The sequence below is a fragment of the Papaver somniferum genome, chromosome 8 (genome assembly GCF_003573695.1).
Source record: "Papaver somniferum cultivar HN1 chromosome 8, ASM357369v1, whole genome shotgun sequence".
Classification (NCBI taxonomy): domain Eukaryota; kingdom Viridiplantae; phylum Streptophyta; class Magnoliopsida; order Ranunculales; family Papaveraceae; genus Papaver; species Papaver somniferum.
Genome location: NC_039365.1, coordinates 10,512,989 through 10,530,659, shown reverse-complemented (window position 1 = coordinate 10,530,659; position 17,671 = coordinate 10,512,989).

The window sequence follows — 17,671 nt, the reverse complement described above, 5'->3', positions numbered from 1 at the left end:
CTTCTTTTAAGGAAGCAATGGCTGATCCTCGATGGCGTGAGGCAATGAAACGTGAGATTGAGGCCTTGTTTGCCAATCAAACTTGGACAGTTGAAATTCTACCCCCAGGGAAGACTGCCATTGGGTGTATGTGGGTCTTCCGTATCAAACGTCGATCTGACGGTTCAGTTGAGCGTTATAAAGCCAGGTTGGTAGTCCTTGGCAATCATCAAAAGTAAGGGATTGATTACACAGAGACTTTTGCTCCTACTGTCAAAATGGTCACTGTCCGCACTTTCTTGTTTGTCGCTGCTATTAATAATTGGGAATTGGTACAAATGGATGTTCATAATGCTTTCCTTCATGGTGATTTGAATGAGGAAGTATATATGCGACCACCTCCTGGATTTAGTAATGGTTTGTCTGGAAAAGTGTGCAAATTGCGTAAATCCCTGTATGGTTTACGACAAGCTCCACGATGCTGGTACGCAAAGTTGGCAACCGCTTTGCGTTCATATGGCTTTTCTACCAGTGCTTCTGATCATTCTTTATTTGTATATCGGAAACACGGTGTTATTCTGCACATTCTTGTGTATGTGGATGATCTGGTTATTGCTGGAAATAATAGCTCTGCTATTCGTAAGTTTCAGACTTATCTTTGTAAGTGTTTTCATATGAAGGATTTGGGAAAATTGAAATATTTTCTTGGTATTGAGGTAGCTCGGAGTTCACAAGGGATTTTTCTATGTCAACGTAAGTATGCTCTTGACATTCTAACTGAGACAGGTCTTCTTGGTTCTAAACCTTCTAGCATTCCGATGGAGGAAAATCACAAATTGGCTCTTGCGTCAGACAAGCTTTTGGATGACCCCGCTCGTTATAGGCGTCTGGTGGGAAGGTTGATTTATCTTACTATCACACGACCTGAGCTCTCTTACTCCGTTCATATTTTATCTCTTTTTATGCAACGTCCTACTCACTCGCAATGGGATGCTGCTTTGCGTGTTGTTCGCTACTTAAAGAGTAGTCCTGGACAAGGTATTCTCCTTCGATATGATTCTACTCTTGTTCTTCATGCTTATTGTGATGCAGACTGGGCTAGTTGTCCTCTCAGTCGTCGGTCCCTTACTGCACATTTTGTTTTACTGGGAGGATCTCCTATTTCTTGGAAAACAAAGAAGCAAACAACGATATCTCGATCTTCTGCTGAAGCCGAATACCGTGCTATGGCTTCTACCACTTGTGAAATTATATGGTTAAAAGGTTTACTCCGGAGACTTGGTATAAAGCACCCTACACCGGTTCCTCTTCATTGTGATAGTCAGGCTGCTTTGCACATTGCTAACAACCCTGTTTTTCACGAAAGAACCAAGCATATCGAGATTGATTGCCATTTCGTGCGTGATGAACTTCTTCGTGGTACTATAGCTCCATCTTATGTTCATACTGCTTCTCAGCTAGCTGACATTCTCACTAAAGCTTTGGGTCGTAAACAATTCCAATCTCTTCTTCTCAAGTTGGGCATTTCGACTCTTCATGCTCCAACTTGAGGGGGGGTATTAGCCAAATATATTCTCGGTATATTTGGCATTGTATCTTGTAATATATTTGGCATTGTATCCTGTATAATATCTTGCCCATGTTAGGAGATATGGGGCATATACTGTTACCTAGCTTAGGATATTTGCTTGGATTATCATTTATCTTTTAGGATCACACTCTTTTATATAGGAGGTCTTTTGTATTGGTTGGCCAAGAAACAAAGAAGAAAGATTGTGCTTTGTGTTCTTCATTTGGGAGTAGTTTCACAAATACTTTAACTATCCTTTTTTTTTCTTCATTTTAGTCTGAAAATAGGCCAAATTAGAAAAAACAGAAGTAATTCTTTTTTAGAAACAAAGGGATCAGTATTTTGATCGGACAAACGTATTATGAGTCTACGACACGGTTAAGTGGAAGTTGATGCCTACAAAACTAACTGCTGAGCAACAGAAAACAACAATACTTCTTCTTTTCTTGATTTCCTATGTCCTCTTCAAAGCAACTCATTGCTCAATTCACACTGATGTTGATGTTTCCACGTTCGTAAGACTGCACACATGGCGCACCTCTCCTTCGAAATAATGCTGACCGTGATCCACAGTTTCATAGAATATAAAATTTGTTTCTAACAGTCATTGTGGTAATTTTTTATTATTGGTAAAAAAATTAGTGGAAAGTTATTGGAAAAACATTAGTGGAAATTCCGTGGCATATCTCGATGTACAGCTGTTTGTCTAGACAGGCAAGAATCGCTAGATAGTGTTGATGGTTTTCAACTTTGGAGTATTATGTCGCCGTGAATGGAAGTTGATGACTTAGCAGAATTTTGGTGGATAATGGTTGGTGTACAAGGTGTTAAAGCGAAATTGATTGATGAAAATATATTCAAGCGAAATGTTAGAGCCTGTTTGGTACGGTTTTCAAAAACAAGAAAAACATAAGAAAACACGTTTGGTATGGACATTTCAGAAAATATTTTCTAATTATTTTCTTTTTTTGAAAACAAAAAAAATGAAAACAACAAATTATTTTTTTCCGTGTTTTCTCTTTTTTCTTTTTTGTTCATTCTTCTTCTTTTTAGAATAAAGTAAGAGATCGAGGAAATGACCACAAGTGAGTCATGACCAGTATCACTATCTCTTAGTCGAGTCTTTACATTTGATTTGATTTAGTTCATTTTTTTTTGAACAGTTTTTTATCCTACGAAACAAATTTTAGAAAATAAAAACAAAGAAAAATGGTATGTTTTTAAAACAGTAGAAAACTATGTTTGAAAACTGTTTTTAAAAACTGTACCAAACATGCTCATAGTTTCATGGTCATTGATGGAAATTATTATATTACTCATTTTTCATATTCTCTCACAAATTCCGAATCTAGTAGTATCTACGATGAAGTGAATCTTTCCATTTTTCTTTCCAGAGAACTCATTGTTGAAATTACTATCCATTCACACACTTTTGTTCTCAATAAATATGAAATTTTCTTCGTTGTGACTTTATCAACCAATTTTTTGCTCCCACATGATTGTAGAGGTGTAAAACGTGCCAGCCTGGCACACCAAGTCGCGTGCTTTACATGCCATGTATCGTGTTGTGCTGCGCCAACGATTTAAATGTGATGTGCCGTGTTGTGCTTTATTAGTCAAAAGCTAGGCACAACACACGAATAAATGTGTTGTGTCGTGTTGTGTCGTGCTGGCACACGTGTTATAAACAATTTGAAATTACTTAATAGTATATATTAAGTCGGACATTCACCATAGAAAAATTGCTATGTTTATTTTATTTTATTATTAATTTGGTATTGTTGGTTTTTGAATGTGGTATGCTGGTTTCAACTCAGTGTTCAAATTTTCACCTAAATCTCTACTTTTTTGAGTTCCAATACAGTCTTTCTTTAATGTGTTCACTCTAAATCTTCTCTGTTTCCAACCTCTTTCTCTCTAATCCATGTTTTAGTTTCGGTTTCCTGTTTATTTTCTCATTTTTAATCTTAAGTTTTCATTTTCTATCATCTTTCTTTTCAAATGCGTAACTAATCTTCCTTCTTTCTCTATCATGTGTTTACAGATTGAGTTATCTCCAATGGTGTTTGCCTTCTTATGTGTATTGATCGTGGCGTTTGCCGAGCTTGCTAAAACTCGTTTGGTTAAAGATGGAATCTGTGAAGAATATTATGGTACACGGTGGAGGAAGGAACAACTCAGGAGAAAATCGGTGAGTTGTATCTACAATGAAGCCCGCGTCTTACTCCTTTCAAATTTTTTAAAATTCAAATTTCGGAAAACCTGCTATATTTTCCTGTCCCTAATTTCTCTCTGGTCAAAAGCCAGCTACAATACTTACCACAAATATAGTAATCTAGTCACCACCGGAATCAAATATAATAGCTTAAATATATGGATTCTTAATAACTATATATATCCTATTATTTTCTCAACCTCTATATCTACACCAAACCAAGAGTCAATATTTAGAAACAAAACTTTGTGCATCACCAAGATGGAAGGAGAGAGCTCTTCTCAAGTTGGAGATCTGGTTAACAAGTTCAAGCAAGCAGTTCTTGATCTAGGAGACACTTTTGAAATAACAGATTTCTCACAAGAAGGAAATAAGGAAGGAGATGAAGAAACAAAGTGGGAAGCAAGCGCAATTGGAAAAATCATTACAGAAGGTAGAATGAAAGCTGACACAGTCGCAAAGCATCTTGGCTTTACTTGGCCTTTTATGAAGAAGGAAGATGTGAGAATTATTGAAAATGATCCTAACATCATGATTTTCAAGTTCAGTAATTGGAGTTTACTAAACACAGTCATCAATGAAAGACCATGGAGTATCAACAAAAATCTACTAGTGGTACATGATTACATTCCTGGTATGATATACACTGAGAAGCATTGGGGTTTTCAGCAATTTTGGATGCATCTAATGTACTTGATGCCTGAGCACATGAATGTAGCTGCAGTGACAAAAATTGGAGAGATAATGGGTCAAGTCATTGCTATTGAACCCAAGGATGCAATTCCTATTTGGAATAAGCCTGTCAAAGTTTGTGTCAACATAGATCTGACAAACCCATTGAGAAGAGGGGTGAAAGCCGTCACTAATGCTGGTCTCCCACGCTGGATAATTTTTATTTATGAAAGACAACCAAGTGGCATCTACAAAGAATGTTATGTAATCAAGCACTGTCAGGTTGCTTGCAAGGAAGGAAAATTTTTCCTAGATAAAGCCCATGAAAAACATTATTTCTTTGGTAATATGAATAATGTAAGGAATAGTATTGCTATCACCTCTACAAGAAACGCTCCTATCTCTAAGAAGAACACCAAAGCCATATTGAAGACTGCAGTTTTTGTACCTCCTGAAAGTGGTGTAGCAGTTAACATAGACTTCCGTCTTGCTAAGACAACGAGAAGTAAGAATGAGGAAGAGAATAGACTTGGAAAAAGACAAAGAGCTGAAGAAATTGGAGAAGCAGATCAGAATCCTGAACTCACCAGTACCATAATGACTCCTAATGCACATTCCTCTGCAGTTCACAGGATCATCACTGGAGATAACCAAACAGTAAGTGTTGATAAGGAAAATCAGGTATACACACTTATTCTTTTCACTTTTTTACTGTCTTATCCTGCTTTAAATTACTTTTACCTTTACTTTTCTACATTCTCATATATTTGTATCTTAAAATCCTTGCATACTAAATATCTTAAGACTTCTCTTATTTTGTTAGCTGTCTGCATTCTTTCATTTTTCACAAGCATGAAAATTCTTTCATGGAATGTCCAAGGTTTTAAAAATGTTTCAACTAGAAACCATTTAAGTGACATTATTAGAGCTCAAAACCCTGACATTATATTCCTGTGTGAAACAAAAATAAGCAGAAACAAGTGTGAACCTTTTTTAAAACGATATCAATATACTAATTGGAGATACATTGAACCTGAAGGCTTGTCTGGAGGTCTAGTCCTATTATGGAAGAATGGTTTTTTGTGTGACATTATTGATACTCATTACAATATGTTTAATGCTATAGTCCAATCTGATCCTAGTAAACCAGAGTTTCTTTTAACTTGTATGTATGGCTTTTCCAACTACAATAAAAAGAAAGAACAATGGGGTTATATTCAACAGATTAGTGAAAATAACAGCAATCCTTGGGTAGTTCTTGGGGACCTCAACTTTCACTTATCTGATAGTGACACAAGCAATATTTCTTCCTATGATAGTTGTGAATAATATAGTTTCCAACAGTGGCTTAGAGGATATAGGCTTTGTAGGCAAAAACTATACCTGGAGTAATAATAATATGAGAACTGGTACTATTAAATATAGAATAGATATGGCCCTAGCTAATGGTGGATGGAATCTTAATTTCCCTAACACTAGATTACTGCACCTTACTCAATTAGGAAGTGATCAAAGCCTAATAATGCTAGACACTGATATAACCATCCCGAATTGCTGGAAGCTTTTTAAATTCTTTTTCACTTGGCTTAATGATGCTACCTGTTATGTAGTCATTAATAATGCTTGGCAAACCAGTGTTACCGGCTCTCCTGGTTATCAACTGGTTACTAAATTATCAACAATTATAAAAAATCTCTCCTTATGGAATAAGGAACACTTTGGTGGCATCAACAACAAAGTGAACAATCTGCAAAAAGAACTCAATCAACTTTAAGAACTTCCTCAAAGTAGTAATACTGAAGGTGAAATTATCAGAATCAACATGATCTCAGCAAGTGGCACAAAATCAAATCAAAATTTTATCAACAAAAGGCAAGGGATCATTTCAATACAGATATGGATACCAACAGTAAGTACTTCCACACAAAATTCAACAAAAGAAGAGCAAGGAACAATATTGATGTTATTTCAAGATCATAACAACATTTGGCTTCAAGCAAGGGATCAAATAGCACAACATCTGACTCATCATTTCAAGAGCATTAGCATAACCAGCAATCCAGTAATAGAGGACACCTTTTATTCCATCATTCCATTTATTATCACTGCAGAGAAGAATGCTACCCTCACCAGAATTCCAAGCAATGAAGAGATTTTTTCCACTCTTAAAAGCATGGAAAATTGGAGCTCTCTAGGACCAGAAGGATTTCAACTGGCTTCTACAAAAGTCAGTGGAAAACAGTTGGTGAAGATGTTTGCAACATGGTAAAGAAGTTCTTTGAGACAAAATACATCCTGAAGCAGATAAATAAGACATATATCTCACTAATTCCAAAGAAGAAAAAGTGTATAAGTGCAGCTGACTATATGCCAATTCGCCTATGTAACACTTCTTACAAAATTGTCTCTAAAGTTCTTGTCAATAGATTGAAGCCAGTGATGGAGAAACTCATCTCCCCTTATCAGGCTGTTTATGTTTCAGGGAGGCTCATCAGTGACAATACAGTTCTTGCTCAAGAGATTATTCATTCAATGAAGAAACAAAGAGGAGAGAATGGATGGATGGCACTTAAGTTAGACATGTCAAAGGTCTTTGACAGGTTGGAGTGGCCTTTCTTAATCAAAGTTCTTTCTTATTTTGGGTTTAATGATGATTTTTGTGATCTTATACATCAATGCATAAGCACTACCCAGCTTTCACTGATGCTTAATGGGTCTCCTTGTGAAGCTTTCACACCAACAAGAGGCATTAGGCAGGGTGATCCCTTATCACCTTACCTATTTATTCTTGCCATGAAATTTCTTTCAAGACAACTCATTGCAGCACAAGAAGAAACCAAAATCAAAGGAATTAAAGTGGTTGCCTTAGCACCAACCATTAATCATCTACTTTTTGCAGATAATTGCTTGATCTTTACTCAAGAAAATGTCACCACAGTCAACAACTTATTGGAGCTACTTCAAAACTTTATATCTCAGTCAGGACAAGTCATCAACTTTGAGAAAAGTTCAATATACTTCAACAATAAAACCAAGCCAGAGGTTGCAGATACAATAAAGCAAATACTAGGAGTCAAAAGCATGAACTCTAAAAAGAAGTACTTAGGTTCTCCTTTAATCATTGGGCACTCAAAGCAAGAGTCATTCAAAAGTATTAAGCAGAATTTTGAGAGCAGATTCAACACATGGTCTTCTATCTCTCTTTCACAAGAAGGTAGAAGTACAATGGTTAAGCATGTCCCCAATGCTGTCCTCATATATCAAATGAGAACTTTTAAATTACCTTATAGTCTTCTACAACAGTTGACAACCATTGAGAGGAAATTTTTTTGGGGTCATCATTCTAGCAGGGGACATAATCCAACAACATGAATGAACATATGTAGGCCCACTGAAATGGGTGGCCTTGCTTTCAGAGACCTGGAGAAGCTGAATTTGGCCCTCCTCACCAAATTGGCATGTAGAATTTGTAGTGAGTTTGAAACTCTAATGGCAAGAACACTATCTAGAAAATATTTCAAAAATGGGGATTTACTTCATCAACCAATTACAGCAAAATATTGTTCTTATGTTTGGAATGAAATCTCTAAAGGTCTAGAGATTGTGCAGCAAAATTTCTTCATGGAAATCAACAATGGGAGGCAAACAAAAATATGGAAAGACAGATGGATTCCTGGTATGATTCATCCACCCTCACCTCAAAATGATCATTATAGGTTTTATGAATCTGTGGATGAGTTAATGATCCCTGAATCATCTCAATGGAACAATCAACTAATTGATTTCTTATTTGATGCTGACACTGCTCTTCAAATTCAAGCTCTCTTTATAGATATCAACAAAGAAGATAACATGATTTGGATGCCTGCTAAAGATGGTGTTTTCCCTGTAAAAAGCACTTACAAACTGCTGACTTACAATGATAGAGAAGTGCAGGTTGAAGGAAGAATAATAGATAGAAAAGTATGGAAAACACTCTGGAAATGCAAAGCTGCACAAAGGATTAAACTCTTTACATCGAAATGCATAATAGGACTTCATTCTTCTAAATACAAGAGAGCAATGTACAACAACAGTCTTGAAGTAAACTGTGATATTTGTGGCCACAATGAAGAAACCGTAGAACATATCCTTCTTGAATGCAGACATGCAAGGGCAGTCTGGAGGGGTATCAACAGCATGCTTACGTAGGCATGCTGACCGATTCAATAAATGTTCTAATGGTCATAGTGACGTCATGTCAGTTGTACGGTTTTACGATTTTAACCCTAAGCTAAAAACCACCATCAACATTAAGTCCTCTGCTTAGCTCGGAACAGGAGTATTGTTGCGAGGTAAGCATAAGATGGTGACGGGCAAGGACAAAAATCGAAACGACAAGTCGTGAAAAGATGGTCAGTCAGGTCCGACTAACCTTTTTCGAGAGGTAAGGAGAGTCCATGATCCTCGTGTTTGGCGGCCTTGCGTAGATTCTATTCGTGGTGTAGACCGTGAAGTGGTGAGATGAAGATCGTCGCCTTAGTCTGGCTATGCATCACCTTTGCTGGGTTAGGGAACATCATGACGCTGGCTTGGCGAGTTGTCGGTGTTGGTGCGGCAAGTCATGGCGCAGACGGCTTGGCATGGTGGGGCCAAGGCAATGGCGCAGTTTGGTGAGGCAAAGCATGCGCGGACGGCTTGGCATATGGGGCCAAGGCATGGCGCAGTCCTGGAGAGGCAAGCATGGCAGACGACTTGACGTGGTGGGGCCAAGGCAGTGGCGCGGACGGTCTTGGAATGGTGATTGGTCTTCGCGGGTCCGGTTTCCTCTTTTCCTTACTTGACTCAAATAGGAAGTCCTTTCCTTATTCAATCTCCCAAGTATCACGCCTATAAAAGGAGGGTCGGCCTCTCCTTTTACTTCACACCTACTTTTTTTTATTCTGGCCGTGTGGTAACAACAAAGCGGACGAGCGAATCCCATGTATGTCTTCCAACACTTCCTCTTTAACTTGCTTTTCTTGTTTTTTTTTTTTTTTTTTGTGTTAGTGCAAACCCTAGCTGTAGGCATACCTTTTCATGAACTTGTAGAAATGTTGTCCTTCTGCGTTGGTATGAATTCTAGCCGTAGGTATGCTTTGCACGAACTTGTAGTAACATTTAGGCGTGAATACCGTAGTGATGTTGGACGCCTCAATTACCGTGCAAAGTAGGCATGCATGAGCTGGTAATTGTCATTCCCTTCCCGCGAAAACCTAGCTTCTAGGGTTTACTCCTTTTTCCTGGTGTGACTGTGTGTATGTTTCCCGTGGTGGGGCGCGCCTCCTCGGCTGGCGCAAATTTCCCGCTATAGGGTACAGTCTTGGCATGAGGTGGTGATGCATTGTCTGTCAGTCCCCATTTCTTTGCCTATACGCATTATGACTTTGAAACAAATTGGCTTGCGTCCAAGATGGATCTCCTGTGTCTGATAAAATAATTTCCATGCACTTTCCGTAATAATTTCTCTTTATATTGTTCCATTGTAGTTATTTCGAAGGTGGAAGTAGCGTGAGAGAATTTTTGTTACGATGTCATTTGATAAAAGTTCTGCCGTACCGAAAGATGTTGGCAATTCCAAGCCAAACATAGATGATGAGTTCTTTACAACATCCGCCACGAATAGAAGAAATCATCCCAAGTATGTGTCGATTGTTCTGACTGGTCCGGAAAGTGAAGGAGAGGCCCGGTCGGTTCGGCCATGAGGTGTAATAAGGTTTTGTCTTCAGAGGAAAGAGTATCATGCTTCTCCTATTGACTTTAAAATCTTTGTGAGTATGTTGCGTCCCTATGAGAAATGGATGCGATTCATGAAGATCTAGGAATGTGTAAAAGCCAGTTTGACCAAGGCGTAAATCATTGATGCTGTCGCGGATTCCGCAGTGCTTCAAATTAGGAAAGATATTCCAGGCTTGGTTGCTTTTATTTCCAGATGGTGTCCAGACACTCACACCGCCATATGTAGGTGGGGTGAAATGACTATCTCCTTAGAGAGCGTGGCCGTGTTGCTGAACCTTCCTGTAATAGGAAACCTCGATGTCAAATTGTCTGCAGATGAAGAAGAAATGCGCGCTGATCTGTTTGCGAAATCAAAAGGATTCGTTCGGAAAGAAAACGAGACGAGGTGCTTCTATGGCTAGTGGGTGTCTTAGTGGTTTCTCGATGAGTTGGAGCCGAATCAGAAGAATAGTACGCTTCATGTTGCGGCGTTCTTGGCTCTTTAGTTATCCAGAGATATTTTCGATGACGGCTCGGGTAAGAAGGAGATAAGACGGAAACTTATCAAGTTTTCCATAAAATTGGCAAAAGGTGTCGTTCTCCCTATTGGCGGCTTGTTTCTTGGTTCTCTGTACACACTTGGATCAGCTGGTCACGGACATGTGCACTTCAAATGGTTACATGAAAGTGGATTCGTATATTCATGTCGCCTTTCTCCAAGCGTGGCTGTGGGAGCACTTCAAAAGGTATGATCCAAAACCGTTGGCCATACTTCCCGAGATTGGTTCGAACCTGGTTGGATTCCTTGACAACTCCCACACGGTCAATTTTCGTCCATGGGCTCCGGTGCATGCGTCCATAACTAAGATCAGTACCTTTGCTCCTGCTCCGAGCATGTCTTTGTCTTCTGATAAAGAGGATATGAGTGTTGGAGAGATGGTGTTCATGCAAAGTTGCACGACCGGTTATGTGTCGTCTTTCTTTCGAGTATCTTGCAAAGAAGTCTCTTATAATATCGATAGGGCGGCTCGGCATATGGGTTTTGACCAAGGGGTCCCACTTGTTCGTCAGCCGGTTGTTCCAGAAGTCTCGTTGCCAATTGTTCTCGATGCTACTGTTCTTGTGTCACGTAAAAGTCTCACTTTCCTTCTTGCGGAACGAAATCCATCAACAACCTCTAAATATAACATATTTTGGAAGGATGAGTTTCTCGTTTTCCATGGATTCGTGAATGATGTGGTAGAAAAATCTCGCGGTAAGCCTTCTCCTGCGGTTTTAGCGGAGCATCCACTGCTGAGGGATCCTTCTTCGCCCAAGCAAAAATCCGTTAGCCCGAATGAAGATAGTCCCCAAGTGAAGGAGAGAAGATCTAAAAGCCGTGCAGATGGTTCCCAGTTAGTTTCGACAGCCCTACCGACTTTCAGTTCGTCCAATATGCGGGTACGTGTGATTTTCCTCTTGACTTTAGTTGGATCGTGTATATCCTTGTTTCTTTCCTGAATATCCGTCTTTGTATCTTGCCTAGGGTCTCAGCAGATTGAACGCCTTTACCAAACTTGCAAGTAGTCAGAAAACATCACTTCTCGAGATGGAGGGTGGCGGTGCTGAGCCTATCTGTGGCGAAGGGGAACCCGAGAAGGATGAAAGATCAGAGTTCAGTGATGGCGAGAGTAGTTCTTCCGACATCAGTGCTGAATCTTCCTCTAGCCAGTCTGAAAGCGAATCAGTGAGTCTCCCGCATGTTTTTTTTTATTTCTCTTTGGAAAATATCTAATCCGTGATGTCATAGGGGGAAACCGTTTCTGAAGATGGCCCTGAGATGGAGACTGGTGGTGATACAGCTTTGTCTCCAATTGTGGCAGCCACACCGGGCGACCTTGGAATGGATGTTGATCGAGATGAATACGTCGTTGTGACTCAGACAATGGAGAGTACTCCAGTGGCCGCATGTGCAATTGTCGTTAGGAATACCTTGTCGGTTGTTGTTGTAGACGCTGGCGCCACTTTCAACCCTCCATACCTGGTTCCTTATCCGGATCATGTGTTGATTGGGGGATTTAGCATGCCAGCCAAACATGGCGGCGCTATACACCAAGATATGGGAAAGCTACAGACATATCGCCACGACAAAGAAGGTTACTAGTTGATTTGCATTTGTTAAGCATGTAGAGGAAGCTTTGTCTTCGATTAACGACATGTGCAACGTGACCGGTAATACTGTTTCTGAGGATGTATCTCGAGCTGGAGGTTCCATCGTGACATGTCTGTAAACTTCGAGTTCAATGTTCCTTGGTTCGTTGAAGGTTTCTCTGAGGTTGAAAAGTTGTTGGTCGAAACATTCGAAGGTCGTTCTTCGGATATGGTGAAGAAGCAGGAAGCGGAAGTCGAAAAATTGTCCAGGAAGCTGAAGTTGAAGAGGGCGGCTCTCCAAAGCATGAAGGAGGATCTTGCTAAGAAGAGCAAGCCATTGTTGAAAAACTTTCCTTGAATGTATTTCTGTCTTCTGAACTTCTTATTTTTAGGTTTTTTTTTTAAAGGAAAATGAAACACCTAGTTTATGGTTTTGATTTCCCGGATTTTTTGGTTGATAGACAAATGTTACCTTGAGGGTTTTGGATTATTCTTTTGGAATAAATTGTTTTGGGAATGATGTTGTCTTGGTTACGATTGCAAGTGACGCAAACATCCCAAGAAAACCATGGAACCGGGAGCGTTGCGTGTCGGTAGATGACATGGCTATCGGTTTCATCATTCCCTTGAAAACTTGAAATAACAAACCATGTATTTTGTCTAGGTAAGGTCTCCTGATGAAAAGGGAATCTTCCGGGTATCAGACCGAGTTTTACGGGAGGCACCGGCGTGATTGTGGAAAGTCCCAGTCGTCTCATCTGATAATCGAGTCGTCGATCCCTGGTTGGATCGTTCTATTTTAACCTCTAGGCAGTCCCCAGTCATCCCTCGCCGTGTCAAGACTGCAAATCGGGTCGTCTGGTAACTGAGTCGTCGATCCCTGTGCGGATCGCTGCTTCTACCGCCTTGATGTCTGGGTCGAAGCATGAGATCGATGGACGAAAATTGACATTGTAACCAAAAGATCAGTCTCCCACTGTGGTCGCCAATTGTTTGAGGGTGAAAACTGTTTCTGCTGATTTTGGTAATTTAGGGTGTGTGGGTGAGAAATGAATTTAAACCCTAAAAAATGTACTGCAAGGGAGTACTTTATATTCGAGAGATCAATCTGTACAAATCCGGCCTAAACCAAGAAATGGCCGTTCCAGACTTGCTTCGGTCACAAAGTGAAGGATAAAGGTTGGTTTTGGGGAGGGAAGCGAAGAAAGTGTTGAGAGCAGAATAGTTGATTCTGGAAGAGTAGTTGTTTCATGACTTGTATCAGAAAGTGGGAAGCTAACAGATGGAAAACTAGCAAATGTTTTCTGAGTGTTGTATCCTCCTGACATGAACTTGTTGTTCGGTGGAAATAGGTAATGCCTATTTATACAAGTCGAAGTGAAACGTACTCTGGTCTCATTAAGAAATGGAAAACGGGTGAGTAAATGGGAGGAGGTGGTAACTGGTAACACTTGGAATTGATGTTCCATAAAAGAAATCGTTTCACCATTAATCGTTGTATTTACTAACCGCCTCATCCTTATGACACTTTTTTATAACGAGCGTAGTGTATGTCGCACGCTATAAACCGCCAAAGCAATACCCAGTTAGCATCCCCCAGTTTTTGACATGTGTTTATGTCTCGAGTGTTTTCGTGGAAAACATGTAGCATGTTGTTGTTGTCTGGAAAGTTGATCTTGGAAACTTGTCGGCTCGGTGGTGACCTTTAACGGTCGAGATTTTGCATCTTAAGAGGAAGGTAGTAGTTGATTATTGCAACCTTTCGTTTGGTAGCAAGTGACATGAAAGTATGATCAGCATGGCTTTAATATGGCCCAGTTTAGGCGCGGCCAAAAGTTAGGGTTTTGGATTTGTTTAGGCCCGACCAAACTAGGGACAAAGGTTGCCATGTGTTAGATGGTAACCATGGACGGCTAAGATCTGCATCATAGATGAAAAAGTGGCCATTGGTTGTTGCAGGTCTTCGTTTTGGTAGCCACATAGGGAAGGCCAGCATGGTATGGCGCGGCAAGGTGGTTGGCATGCCATTGGCACATGTGGCATGGCATGCCTTGGCGTGGCCAAAACTAGGGTTTTGGGCCAAAGGTTACCATGCGTTGTTTGGAAACCTTGAACGTCTAGGATTTGCATCTAGGATGAAAGGGTGGCCGTTGATCGTCGCACGCCTTCGTTTTGGTAGCCGCATGGGGAAGGCCGGCATGGTATGGCGCGGCAAGGTGGTTGGCATGACATTGGCACATGTGGCATGGCATGCCTTGGCGCGGTTTGGCGTGGTCAAAACTAGGGTTTTGGACCAAAGGTTACCATGTATTGTTTGGCGACCTTGGACGGCTAGGATTTGCATCCAGGATGGAAGGGTGGCCGTTGATCGTCGCACGCCTTCGTTTTGGTAGCCTCATGGTGAAGTGATAGACACATTTTTGTGTCTAAATTGTCCTCATTTATCTGTACTGTTGGTACTCGATTTTGTACTTATTATGGTGTTTTGTGTGTTTATAGGTAATTTTGGAAAATAAACTTTGGTGGAAAAATCGGCTCGGAAAGTTGATAAAGGCACCTCCGTAGGAAGAATGTTAAATGGACCCCATTTTGGATAAGAGGCACACCATCTTATAAGGGGCACCCACCTGCTAAGGGAACCCTAACTGTTGAATAAAGGGCAACCCTTTCTTCTCCGTTTGAACTTATTTTTTGGCGGGAAATTGGATCTTGAAAACCCGAGAATTTGCAATGAAGTGTTCAACGAGGTTGAAGGAGATTAAACAGCTGGAATTGGAATCAAATATCCTGTTTTGACTGAACAGGGTTGGTACTTACGTCAGAATCATCTAACTTTGGCTGCAATCACGGGTGGGAGAAAACAGGGAGTCCGTGTATGGTAGGATATTCTCCATTAAACCGGAGAAGATTTGGTGAGATTTTATTGTCGTATTTGTTTGATATCGAGCTGTCACGGTGAACAGAAGGTGGTAATTGCTTCAGGTTCGATAATAGTGAGATGATTCTTCGGTTGGAACAAAACAGGGGAAGAATATTTACTCAAGGATATCACTGGATTTCTGGTTATGTTTGGGAAGAGTTCTTGTGGCCTGAGTGTGTTTGATACATGCTGGGATGTGTGGAAGAGTGTTTGGATGGAGGTTGACTACAACAGACGCGTGAAGAAAAAAAGAATGGGAAGAAAACTTCTCGGGAATATTTTCATTGACTGCCGAGTAATGGGAAGATTTCTTGGATTAATGTGGAGTTATTCTTGGTCCAAAGGTGTATAAATAGGTTGTTGGGGTCGAGCAGAAGGGATATTGAGTGATAGGGGACCGAACAGAGGGTTGAGGATGGAGAAAAATCAAGTTGCAGATATGAACCAGTTCTGCTGGTGAAGAAGAACACGAAGAACATTAGACCACAGAAGACAATCGTATTGCTACAGTGCCAGCGACACTTCATATTTATCGTTCTCTGTAACAATTTGGTTTGTAACAAATATAATTGTTACAAACCCGGTTTTAATTATTTCTGACCTCTTCCATCATTTGTAAACACCTTTTTGAGCAATGAAAAATTCCTTTGAGTGTGTTTTCACCATGCAGAGCTAGACCCATCACTGGGACGACGGAGGAGGCTGGGTTTCATTCATGTAGTAATTAAAATAATTCTTTTATAACTATTTGTATAGAATTTAATTGTTTTATGATTTCTATTAATTATTTATTATTTTGTTTGATGTCGCATGCTTGGTTTTAATTACTTTTGATGCGTCATGCTCACAACTTACAACTAATGTGTTATGAAATCTACTTTGGCAAAGAATATAGTTATTGTTTCTTTTGTTTGGAGCTATAAATGTCTAGGATTAATTTATGAACCGCATGAACATGAAAAGCAGTGGAATCCCGAGTCCCAGTAAATTCTGCATCCCGTGACATATTTTGTATATAATTTCTTATTTTTAGTATTTTTATATTTAAGCCTAGAATCAATTCAACAAAGTCCGAGTGAACGACAACCTTATTTACCGCTATCTAAAATTCGATCAGGAAGGCCGGCATGGTATGGTGCGGCAAGGTGGTTGGCATGCCATTGGCACATGTGGCATGGCATGCCTTGGCGCGGTTTGGCGTGGCCAGAACTAGGATTTTGGGCCAAAGGTTTACCATGCGTTGTTTGGCGACCTTGGACGGATAGGATTTGCATCTAGGATGGAAAGGTGGTCGTTGATCGTCGCACGCCTTCGTTTTGGTAGCCGCAGAGGGAAGGTCGGCATGGTGGGGCCAAGGCCAATGGCGCAGATGGGGGACAAGGATTTGGTACGGACGGCTTGGCATGGTGGGGCCAAGGCAAGGTGTGGTTTGCTTGGCATGGTGGGGCCAAGGGTTTGGCATGCCATTGGCGTATGGTGCGGCTAGCATGGTTGGGTTGCCTTGGCGCGGTATACGTGGCTGACATGGTTTGCCATTGGCACAATGGTGCGTCTGGCATGGTTGGCATGCCTTGGCGCGGAGATGTGGCTGGCATGGTTTGCTATTGGAACAGTGGTGCGGCTGGCATGGTTGGCATGTCTTGGCGCGGAGATGTGGTTGGCATGGTTTGCCATTGGCACAGCGGTGGGGATGACATAGTTGGCATGCCTTGGGGAGGAGATGTGGCTGGCATAGTTTTCCATTGGCACAGTGGTGCGGCTGGATGGTTGGCATGCCTTGGCACGAAGATGTGGCTGGCATGGTTTTCCATTGGCACAGTGGTGCGGCTAGCATGGTTGGCATGCCTTGGCACGCAGATGTGGCTGGCATGGTTTGCCATTGGCACAGTGGTGCGGCTGGCATGGTTGGCATGCCTTGGCGCGGAGATGTGGCTGGCATGGTTGGCATGCCTTGGCGCGGTAGCATGAGAATTATCGTTTGGCATAGATGATGTCGGTCAGTGTTAAGGGTTCCGTCGTGGAAAATGACACATAAAAAAAAGGTACCCTGGTAATTCTTACGTAGGAATGCTGATTGATTCAATAAATGTACTGATGGTCATAGTGACGTCATGTCAGTTGTACGGTTTTACGATTTTAACCCTAATCTAAAAACCACCATCAACATCTGTAGAACTTCAAATGGCCCAAAATATTTGGAAAAGAGCTTGAAGTTCTTCTTAATAGCAACTGAAGTCTGTTGATAGGGTTGAAGTTTCAGAAAAAACATATCACCCACTGAAAATTCCTTGTCTGACCTTTTCTTGTATGCGAAGAACTTCATTCTGCTCTGAGCTTTAGAGAGATCATTCTTGAGCAGTTGGAGAATAATATCCCTTTCTTGTAAGTAATCCTCAACAGTAGCCACACAAGTAGGAGTAGGAATTGGAAATACCAAATGGGGAAGTTG